Source organism: Artibeus jamaicensis, unplaced genomic scaffold, assembly GCF_021234435.1.
Source record: "Artibeus jamaicensis isolate MK-2021 breed Jamaican fruit bat unplaced genomic scaffold, CSHL_Jam_final scaffold_378, whole genome shotgun sequence".
Classification (NCBI taxonomy): domain Eukaryota; kingdom Metazoa; phylum Chordata; class Mammalia; order Chiroptera; family Phyllostomidae; genus Artibeus; species Artibeus jamaicensis.
Window position 1 is genome coordinate 3,710,888 of NW_026522044.1, and position 12,290 is coordinate 3,723,177.

Below are 12,290 nucleotides of genomic sequence, written 5' to 3' on the forward strand. Positions count from 1 at the left end.
TCAACATAGTATTGAAAGTCCTTGCCACATTGAACAAACAGGAAATAGAAATGAAAGGCATTCAAATTGGAAAGGAAGAAGTAAAACTGTCCTTGTTTGCAGATGATATGATAGTGTACATATAAAACCCTGTAGACTCTACCAAAAATCTATTCCATCTAATAAGTAAATTTGGCAAAACAGCAGAGTTCAAATTCAATAATTAGAAAATAAGGGATTTTAATACACCAACAATGAAAGATCAAAATCCAGTGTCAAGAAAAAAAATCCACTTGATATAACAAGACAAATAAAGTACCTAGAAATAAACCTTACTGAGGAGGGGAAAGATCTATACTCAGAAGACTATACAACATTGAAGAAAGAAATTAATGAAGACACAAATAAACCAAGCACGTACTACGTTCATGGATTTGAAGAATTAATATCAGTAAAATGTCTGTATTACCCAAAGCAATTTATAGGTTCAGTGCAATCCCTGTTAAAGTATCAATGACATTTTATAGATATAGAACAAACATTTCAAAAATTTATAAGGAACCATAAATGACCCTGAATAGCTGCAAAAAATTTCAGAAAGAAGAACCAAGTAGCAGGCATCATGATACCTGATATCAAGCAATATTATAAGACCACTGTAATCAAAACAGTATAGTACTGGCATAAGAACAGACAGAGATCAATGGAACAGAATAGAGAGCCCGGAGATAAACCTGTGTCTCTATGATCAATTAATATTTGACAAAGGGGGCAGAAGCATAAAATGGAATAAAAATAGCCTCTTCAATAAATGGTAATAGGAGATATGGACAGCTACATGCAAAAAAAGAAAGAAGAAAATTAATCACCAAATTACACCATACACAAAAAATTCAAGGTGGATAAAAGACAAACATAAGTCATAACACCATAAAAGTTTTGGTGAAACACATGGGGGGGGAATCTCAGATATTCCACACAGCAATATTTTTACCACTATGTCCCCTAGAGCAAGGGACATAAAGAAAGAATAAACAAATGAGACCTCATCAAAATAAAAAGCTTGTGCATAGCTAAAGAAAACAGCATTAACATGAAAAGAGAACCAACTGTATGGGAAAACATATTTGCCAATGATACTTCGGACAAGGGCTTGATCTCCAAAACATATAAAGAACACACACAACTCCACTCCAGGAACACAAACAGTCTGATTAAAAATTGAGCAGAAGACTTGAACAGACACTTCTCTAAGAAGGACATATGGAGGGCCCAGAGACATGAAAAGATGCTCAGCATTCCTAGCCATCAGAGAGATGCAAATTAAAAACACAATGAGGTACCACTTTACACCAGTCAGAATGACCATCATAAACAAATCAACAAATAACAAGTGTTGGAGAGGATATGGAGAAAAGGAATCCCTAGTATACTATAGATGGGAATGCAGACTGGTGCAGTCACTGTGGAAAATAGTATGGATTTTCCTCAGAAAACAAAAAAATGGTACTGCTTTTTGACCCAACAATTCCACTCCTAGGATTATATCCTAAGAACCCTAAAACACCAATTGAAAAGAACCTATGCACCCCAATGTTCATAGCAGCACAATTTACAATAGCCAAGAGCTGGAAGCAACCTAGGTGCCCATCAGTAAATGAGTGGATCAAAAAAGTATGGTACATATACACGATCGAATACTATGCAGCAGAGAGGAAGAAGGAGCTCCTATACTCTTTGCAACAGCATGGATGGAACTGAAGAGCATTTGCTAAGTGAAATAAGCCAGGCAGTGAAAGACAAATACCATATTTCACCTTTAAGTGGAACCCAATAAACAAAACAAACAAGCAAACAAAATATACCCAGAAACATTGAAATTAAGAACAATCTGACAGTAATCAGAGGGGAGGTGGGGAAGGATGATGAGGGAAAAGAGAAAAAGGGATTTCACATACGGCTACAAAGGACACATGGACACCACCAAGGGGGTGTGGAATAAGGAGAGGGATGTGTGAATGACTGGGGTTGGGGAGGTAGTAGTGGGGGGGGGAATGCAGACAACTCTACTCCAACAAAAAGAAAAAAAATCAGCAAACAGCACTTGGAGAGGTTGTGGAGTAACGTGACCTGTAGTGCATTGTTGATGGGAATGCAGACTTGTGAAGCCATTGTGGAAAATACTATGGAATTTTCTCAGAAAACTAAAAATGGAACCACCTCTTGCTCCAGTAATGCCACTACTGGTATTATACTGTAAGGATCCCAAAACACCAATTCAAAAGAGCCTATGCACCCCGATGTTCATAGCAGCACAATTTACAATAGCCAAGTGCTGGAAGCAACCTCTGTGTTTCATCAGTAAATGAGTAAATAAAAAAGTGTCGTATGTTTCCACCACAGAATGCTATTCATCACAAGAAAGAAGGAGCTCCTACCATACATGACAGCATGGATAGAAATAGAAAGCATTATGCTAAGTGAAATAAGGCAAGCAGTGAGAGAGAAATACTATATCATCTCATCTATATGTAGAATAGAATCAACAAAACAAAGAAGCAAGCAAAATAAAACCAGAGACATTGAAATAAAGAAGAAACTGACAGTAAACAGAGAGAAGGCAGGGGAGGGATAACAGAGTATAATAGGTGAAGTGCCATTAAGGAAAATGTATAAAGGACACATGGACATACCGAAGGGATAGGTTAGAGGGTGGGAGGTATGGATGGGTGGGACAGGGGAATGGGATGGCATGGAAATGGAGACAACTATACTTGAACAACAATAAAAGAAATTAAAAAATGAAAAAAGGAATCATGGACATGTATAACAGTGTTGTGATTCCTTGGGGGAGAGGAGTATAAGTGGAGTAAATGATAATGAAAAGAAATACAAGAAAGGAATAAATATAATAACCAAATATTAAAGAAATAGAATTGGTAGTCAAAAATATTCTCACAATGAATACTTCAAGACCAGATGATTGTATGAGAGAGACCTGTCAAGCAATCAAGAAATCAGTAATTTCAATTTTACACAAACTATTCCAGAATGTTGAAAAAATGGGAATACTCTCCAGCTCATTTTCCTGAGATTAGCACACTCATTATAGTAGAGCCTTTCAAGTAAATGGGACTTTGTAATCCAATATGTCTCATAGAATTGATGCAAAATAATAAGCAGATTATCAGCAAGTTGAATCCACTGCACAAAACATTAGACACCATAACTACACTGGGTTTATCCTGGAATATAAATTTGATAACACTTGATAAACAGTATAATTATCTTTCCCTGACTGGGTGGTCCACACACAAAAAAGTACCAGTACTCTCTCAGGTCAGGGCACATACCCAGATTGCAGGTTATATCCCTGGTCAAGGTGCCTGCAGGAGGCAACTGATCAATGTTTCTCACATTGATGTTTGTTCTCTCTCTCTCTCTTTCTCTTTCTCTCTCCCTTCTTCTTTCTCTCTTCCTTCCTCTCTCTCTAAAATCAATGAACATATCCTCAAGTAAGGATTTTTAAAAAAACAATATAATTGTCTTAACCTGAGTCATCACTCCATCCCATCCTTCACCCACGAATAAGAATTCCAAGCAGAGAAAATGGAAATACTTCTCATTGGTTTGAATCACACCAGAGGGCATTAAGTCTTCATTTCCAGTCTGTGCATAACTTCCAAGCAGATACACAGGGCTTTCTACACCATGCCATCATAAAAGTACCTAGTGTAGATGGTGAGTGATAAGAAGTACAGCTAAGGTGGGTGCTGCATAAAGCTGATTGTCCTGCTTGCTACTGCTACCAGTGAAGTATAAGTGAAAGACATAAGGCTTGGCCAAATGGTAGCCAGTATGATAATTCACCATATTAACATTTTTTAACATATTAACATTTTAAAGAGACCAGTAAATCATCTCAAGAGCTGCAGAAAAATAAAGTAATAAAATTGAATACCCATTTAAGATAAAAACTCAGCAAACTAAAACAGCAAGAAACTTCTTAAGTAACCCAATAAAGGTTATTTTTAAAAAACTCCTTCTACAAACATGGTACTCAATGATAAACTATTAAAATTATTCCTTTTAATATCAGGAATAATAAATGGCAACTTCTATCAAAAATTTTATTGCCCTGGCTGGATGGCTAACTAAGTTGTTTGGAGCACTGTTCCGCACACTAAAAGGTTGTTAGTCAATCCCCTGTCAGAGTACATATCTAGGCTGGGGTTTGATCCCTGGCTGGAAGTATGTAAGGCAGGAAACTGATCAATGTTTCTCTTTCACATTAATTTCTCTCATTCTCTCTTTTTCTCTCTAAAAAAAATCAAACATATTCTCAGGTGAGGATTAAAAAAATTCTATCCAATATTTGATAGGAAGTCCTTGCACACATGAGGCAAGTAAAAAAAAAAGAGTGGTTGGGAATAAAAATTATAAATAAATAAATAAAATTATCATTACTTACTAGTGATAAGATTATATTCACAGAAACCCAATATAATCCACATATGAATATTTAAGATAAGGCAGTTTAGAAAGATTGCTGAATTTCAAATAAAATATCCAAATTGATTTCACTTCTATATCCCAGCAACAAATTGTTAGAAGATGTAAGAATAAATACCTTAAACACAGTATCAGGAACATGAAACACTTAAGAATAAAACCAAATAAACTGCAAAAATTGTACAGTGATATAATAAAATTTTAGAAAATAGTTTAAACATTTAAATATATTGAGAGATATACTATAGCTATGTATTGGAAGAGTCAATACAAAAATAATGTCAATCCATTAGGGGTGAAAATAAAAATACAATGAAATACCAAACCAACTCTTGGCAGGTATGTGAATGTGTGTGTGTGTGTGTGTGTGTGTGTGTGTGTAATATAGTGATGCAATTAGAAAGTTTATATGGAAGAACAAAAGACCAAAAATAATATTAACAATCCAGAATTACAAAAAAAACAGTTATCAAGATTTTTATAAAGCTATAATAATGGAGACAATTTAGAATGGGCAGAAGAAAAGACATATTAATCAATGAAATAAAAATATGAGCCCACAAAGAAACCCATCCATAGAAAAAAACTTGAATTATAACAGAACCAGCATTGTACATCAATGGGTAAAAATGAACATCTCAATAAATACTCATAGTTCTGCCACAGCTTGCTCTGTATGTGAGAACTGAATCCCTACCTAATATCATAAACAACAGCAATAAGAAATCCAAATAGATATACAAGTGAAATACAAAAGGCAAGAATGTAAACTTTTAGAAAACAATATAGGAAAATATCTTTAGGAAGTTCTAGGAAAGAATTCATTAAACAAAACACAAGGTAAAAACATTAAGAAAAAATGATCAAATTTAGTTATGCGTAAATTTAAAATATCCGTTCACTGAAATATGTCATTAAAATGAAAAGACACATCATGAACTGAACAGAGATTTGCAACACATAATTAAAAAGTGACTAGTATCCAGAGTCTACTTTTAAAAATCAATAAAAAATAGAAATGGGAAAAAAAAAAACCAACCCAAAACAAAAACATAGCCATTCACTACCTGGAAGCACAAATAGCCAAAAAGCATATGTAAGAAGGTCAAGCTCATTACTAGGAAAAATGCAAATTCAACAAAATGTGACACTGTTTAATATTCACCAGACTGGCAGACATTTAAGTCTGACAATATTAAATATTGTACAATAAAAGATAGAATGTGATAAAGCACTTATACATAACAATTTTGAAAAATAAATTGGCATTATCTAGTAAAGTTGAAGTAGTTCATACCCTCTGACCCAGAAACTGCACAGCCAGGCACATTTATACACTGTATAAACTCTTGCAGATATGCACTAGGAGATAGTTACAAGAAATATTCATAGTAGCACAGTTGGTAATAGTTTAAAAAAACAGAAGTAACTCAAATGCCCATTGATAGTAGAATTAATAAATACATTCTCAAGTAGTCACATACTGGAATCTTCTATACAGCAGCAAATAAGGAACCAAAACCTCATGAAACAATATGAGTGAGTCTAAAGAACATATTATTTATCTTAAAAATATATCACATAAAAATGCCTACAGTGTGATTTTTTATATATAAAGATCAAACTGCAAAATTAAAGACATGATATTTTAGAGATACAAACATATATGATAAAAGTATAAAGAAAAGCAAGAGAATAATAAACACAAAATTCAGGATAGAGACTACCTGAATGAGAGGAGAGAAAGTGAAGCACTCAGGACTTGAAAGGTAATTGTAATGTTATTTTTCACAAATCAGGTGAGAAAAGAATATTCATTATATTTCACCATAGCTTACATATAATTTATAAATATTATTTTGCATACTCTCGGTTTTTAATAAAAATTTAAATAAATAGAATTTTCTCATTTTTTAAAATAATTTTATTTAGTTATTTTTCAGGTACAGTTTTTTTATAATTAATTTTATTTAGTTATTTTCAAGTACAGCTTTTTGTCTATTTCTCCCATCCCAGCCTCCCCCGCCCCTTGCTCCCCACCTCCCTCCCATTTCCACCCCCTTAGTTCTCGTCCCTGTGTCCTTCCTATTTGTTCCTCCAAATCCCTCCCCCTTTTCCCCCTTAACTTCCCTTCCTTCTCCCCTCTGGTCGCTGTCCCCTTGTTCTCTATTTCAGTGTCTTTGTTTTTTGTTTTTTTCTTTTTATGCTTGCTTGTTTGTTTTGTTGTTTAGCTTCCTGTTAAAGGTGAGATCATATGGTATTTGTCTTTCAGCACCTGACCTATTTCACTCAGCATAATGCTATCCAGTTCCATCCATGTTGTTGCAAAGGGTAGTAGCTCCTTCTTTCTCTCTGCTGCATAGAATTCCATTGTGTATATGTACCACAGTTTTTTGATCCATTCATTTACTGATGGGCACCTAGGTTGCTTCCAACTCTTGGCTATTGTAAATTGTGCTGCTATGAACATTGTGGTGCATAGGTTCTTTGAAATTGATGCTTTAGGATTCTTAGGATGGAATCCTAGCAGTGGAATTGCTGGGTCAAAAGGCAGGTCGATTTTTATTTTTCTGAGAAGAATTTTTTCATTTTTCAATGAATATAGTGAGCAAAAAAAGATCAAACCTCAACTTAGAAGTGGAAACATAAGATTTGGGGGCAGTTTGCCATCATATATTAATGTAGTGTAATGATAACCTTTCTCTTTCATGTGAAGTAGGGTGTATCAAAAACACACCTGGAAAACAGCCAAATGCAAAAGCTGACTGCCAACATAAGAAATGCAGTACAATTTTGGCACAAAACTAGAAACCCATGCAATTTGCTTTTTCTACATAGTTAAAAGACCATGAGTTGTTTCACTAATAAGAAAATGATGAGCAGCAGACAGCATGACCACAGGAGAATTGAACTCTACTGACTAGAATTTTACAGTTTATAGAATGTTGTCCTGAATATGATAGCAATACCTCCATAGGATAGAAAAACATAAGAGTTCTGATTCAGGAAAGGAAACTTACTGGAAGTCAGATATAACTTATAATCTGTGGTATATTCTCTTAGTATATTTCTGTAATCAAATCACTGTGTAGATAAAGTATGCCTGATGTTTCTCTTCTCATTAGTGTATGAATGGTATCAGGGATCAAATAGGAAATTTAACCAAACCAGACATGTACAAGGTTATTAGATATTTGTATACAGATACTGTAATGGGGTATAGAGCATGGGTCCCCTGAAAGTAGGGAAGCAACTGCTTTTCATGATCTTGCCTTCAGGCAGGATTGGGGGCAGGGAAGAGCAAAAGGTGCAGTGTTTTTTGGATACATTACATAATAAAGGCAAGTTAACATCCTGTGCCTTCCTGAAAGGAAGATCTCCAAAACTGCAGAATTGTATATGTGACTGAGAGAACATGCAATGACTCCTGACGTAGTGGGAGGGGAGAGGTGGATGCCCGTGTGTCTCTGGGGACTCTTGACCTGACTAAAGATGGCAGGCAAAAAAGGATAAAAGACATCAGAGAGCCGACAAAAATGGTAGCCACTACTGCACTGTAGGAAGAGCCAGATATTAGATCATGCAGGAAGTTCTAAACTGAGCATTTAAATTAGAGCAGGCTGGTACAAGGTCTAGAGGTCAGGAGGTCTTCTCCCTGTAGGCTTGCCAGTGGATATGCCAGCGACTCTGTCATAAGGTCAGCACAGGACGCTGCCATGAGGTCTCGAAGTCTTTGGAGGAGGTCTGCCTGAAAGTCTGCCTGCAGAAGACAGTGGCAGAGCTGGCAGTGCTGTGGGTACCTGCCTGGCCACCCAGACTCCTGACAGATGCTTGGAGCTGAATGGTTACCAGGAATACTGACATGCAGATGTCTGCTTTTCTGAAAGATGGTATCTCTGAATGGTGTATTCTGAAACTGGCCTGATTTGGCAGAGGGAAACAGGACTATTTGTTTTGGAATATTTTAAAAAGGAGTAGGACTTAATGGCAGAAATCTTCCATTATTATAAATCTGTATAAACTTTAAATGAACAACCCCTTTCCTTTTTCACCAAACTCTTGCCTTGGGAGTCATGATTCTTGGAGGTAGGCAATTGAACCCTACGGCTGTTCCAGAACACCATTGGTGGGGTTCTGTAACAATACCAATAAAAAAAATTTTATAAAGATTTTCTAGTAAAGAAAGTACAATATTTAAAGTTAAAAGTTGTGGATTTTGCTATCATTCTCAATATATCTAGAAATTATTCTCAGTATTCTGATATATAACTGCCTGAAATTTTTTGATTGTTATACCTCATCTGTGATTTTTTAATTGTTATTAGCTATGCTTAATGATTTTACCCCAAATTGAAATTTTAAAAATTATAAAGTTATAAATTAAATATCCTGACATTATATTTTTCTTTTTGATAAGCTTGCCATTACCTATATTTTACAAACATCACATTTCTTTTTTGAGACATTAAACACATTTATTTATTTATTTATTTATTTATTTATTTATTTATTTTTGTCTCTATTTTCTCCCACCACTCTCCCTCACCCCAAATATCCCCACCTTCCACCTTTGATCCTACTCCCCTTTTGATTTGTTCATGTTTCTCTTATATATGTTCCTTGATGACACTTCCCTTTTGCCCCGGTTATCCTCTCCCTCCTCCCCTCTGGTTAATGTTAGTTCATTCTTTTATCTTTGGAGGGGAAGGGAAGGAGAGAGGGAGAGAAATATCAATGTATGGTTGCTTCTGGTACACCCCTTGCTGGGAACCGGCCCCTGCTGGGAACTGGCCTGCAACCCACGAATATGCCCTGACTGGGAATCGAACCGTGATCGTCTGGTTAGCAGGCCCACGCTCAATCCACTGAGCTACACCGGCCAGGACTTAGTTCATTCTTTATTTCAATGTCTCTGGTTGTATTTTGCTTGCTTGCTTGCTTGCTTGCTTGATTCATTGATTGCTTTGTAGATTAGGTTCTACTTATAGATGAGATCGTATGGTATTTTTCTTTCACCATCTGGTTGTCTCACTTAGCATAATGCTCTCCAGTTCCATCCATGCTGTCACAGAGGGTAGCAGCTTGTTCTCTTTCTTTCTTTCTTTCTTTCTTTCTTTCTTTCTTTCTTTCTTTCTTTCTTTCTTTCTTTCTTTCTTTCTTTCTTTCTTTCTTTCTTTCTTTCTTTCTTTCTTTCTTTCTTTCTTTCTTTCTTTCTTTCTTTCTTTCTTTCTTTCTTTCTTTCTTTCTTTCTTTCTTTCTTTCTTTCTTTCTTTCTTTCTTTCTTTCTTTCTTTCTTTCTTTCTTTCTTTCTTTCTTTCTTTCTTTCTTTCTTTCTTTTCCTTCCTTTCCTTCCTTTCCTTCCTTTCCTTCCCTTCCTTCCTTCCTTCCTTCCTTCCTTCCTTCCTTCCTTCCTTCCTTCCTTCCTTCCTTCCTTCCTTCCTTTCTTCCTTTCTTTCTTCTTTCTTTCTTTCTTTCTTTCTTTCTTTCTTTCTTTCTTTCTTTCTTCTTTCTTTCTGCCACATAGTATTCCATCATGTAAATGAACCATATTTTATTGATCCATTCATTTACTAATGGGCAATTAGGTTGCTTCCAGCACTTGGCTATTGTAAATCGTGCTGCTGGGAACATTGGGGTGGACAGGTTCTTTTGGATTGGTGTTTCAAGGTTCTTAGGGTATAATCCCAGCAGCGAAATTGCTGGGTGAAAAGGCAGTTCCATTTTTAGTTTTCTGAGAAAATTCCATACTATTTTCCACAGTGGCTACACCAGTCTGCATTCCCACAGTGCACTAGGGTTCCCTTTTCTCCACATCCTCTCCAACACTTGTTGTTTCTTGATTTGTTTATTCTGGCTATTCTGACTGATTTGAAGTGGTAGCTCATTGTGTTTTTAATTTGAATCTCTCTGATGGCTAGTGATCCTGAGCATCTTTTCATATGTCTCTGGGCCCTCTGTATGTCCTTCTTAGAGAAGTGTCTGTTCAAGTCCTTTGCCTGTTTTTTAATCAGATTGTTTGTTTTCCTGGAGTGGAGCCATGTGGATTCTTTATATATTTTGGAGACATACCCAAGCAGGAGGTATCATTGGCAAATATGTTTTCCCATATAGTTGGTTCTCTTTTCATTTTAATGCTGTTTTCTTTAGTGCAAAAGCATTTTAAATTGATGAGGTCCCATTTGTTTGTTATTTTTCTTGTGTCCCTTGTTCTAGGGGAAATACCAGCAAAAATATTGGTGTGTGGAATATTTGAGATTTTCCGGCCATTGTTCTCCTCTAGGACTTTTAAACTTATACTTAAGTCTTTTATCCACCTTGAATTTATTTTTTGTATGGTGTAAGTTGGTGATCGAGTTTTATTTTTTTACATGTAGCTGTCCACGTCTCCCAATGCCATTTATTGAAGAGGCTATTTTTACTCTATTTTATGCTTCTTCCCCTTTTGTTGAATATTAATTGCCCATAGATTCTTGGGTTTATTTCTGGGCTCTCAAATATTTTCCATTGGTCTATGTGTCTCTTCTTATGCCAGCACTAGGCTGTTTTGATTACAGTGGTCTTGTAATGCAGTTTGATATCAGGTATTGTAATCCTTCCTACTTTGTTCTTCTTTCTCAAAATTGCAGAAGGTATTCGAGGTCATTTATAGTTTCATATAAGTATTTGAAATGTTTGTTCTATATCTGTGAAATATGTCATTGGTAATTTCATAGGGATTGTTTTGAATCTATAAATTGCTTTGGGTAGATTGGACGTTTTGATGATGTTAATTCTTCCAATCCATGAACATGGTACATGGTTCCATTTGTTTGTGTCTTCCTTAGTTTCTTTCTTCAGTGTTGTGTGGTTTCATGAATACAGGTCTTTTACCTCCTCAGTTAGGTTTATTCCTGGGTACTTTATTTTTCTTGTTGATATAGCAAACATAATTTATTTTCTGGATTCCTGTTTTTGAAATTTTATTGTTGTGTACAAAAATGTGTTTAATTTCTCTATATTGACTTTGAAACCCTTTGTTTTGTCAGATTCATTTATTAGGTCGAGCAAATTTGTGGTGGAGTTTATAGGATTTTCTATGTACACTATCATGTCATCTGCAAACAATGACAATTTTGCTTTCTCCTTTCCAATTTGGATGCCTTTTATTTTTTTTTCTTGTCTGACTGCTGTGGCTAGGACTTCCAATACTATGTTGAATTGAAATTGTGAAAGGGGACATCCTTGTCTTGTTTCTGATCTTAGTGGAAAAACTTTTAGTTTTTGCCCATTGAGTATGATGTTGGTAATAGGTCTCTCATATATGGCCTTTATTATGTTGAGGAATGGTCCCTCTATTCCCACTTTGCTGAGTGTTTTTATCATAAATGGGTGCTGTACCTTATCAAATGCTTTTTCTGCATCTATTGACATGATCATGTGATTTTTGTATTTCCTTTTGTTTATGTGATATATTATGCTTATTGATTTGTGAATATTGTACTATCCTTATATCCCTGAGATTAATAGCACTTGATCATGCTGTATGATCTTTTTAATGTATTGCTGGATGTGGTTTGCCAATATTTTGTTGAAGATATTAGTGTCCATGTTCATCAGCAATATTAACCTACAGTTTTCTTTCTTTGTTGTGTCTTTATCTGGTTTTGGGATTTTGATAATGCTGGCTTCATAAAAAGAGTTTGGGAGTCTTCCATCTTCTTGGGTTTTTAGAAATAATCTGTGGATTATAGGGGTTATCTCTCCCTTAAATGTTCTATAAAATTCTCCTTTGCAACTGTCCGGTTCAGGGGTTTTGTGTC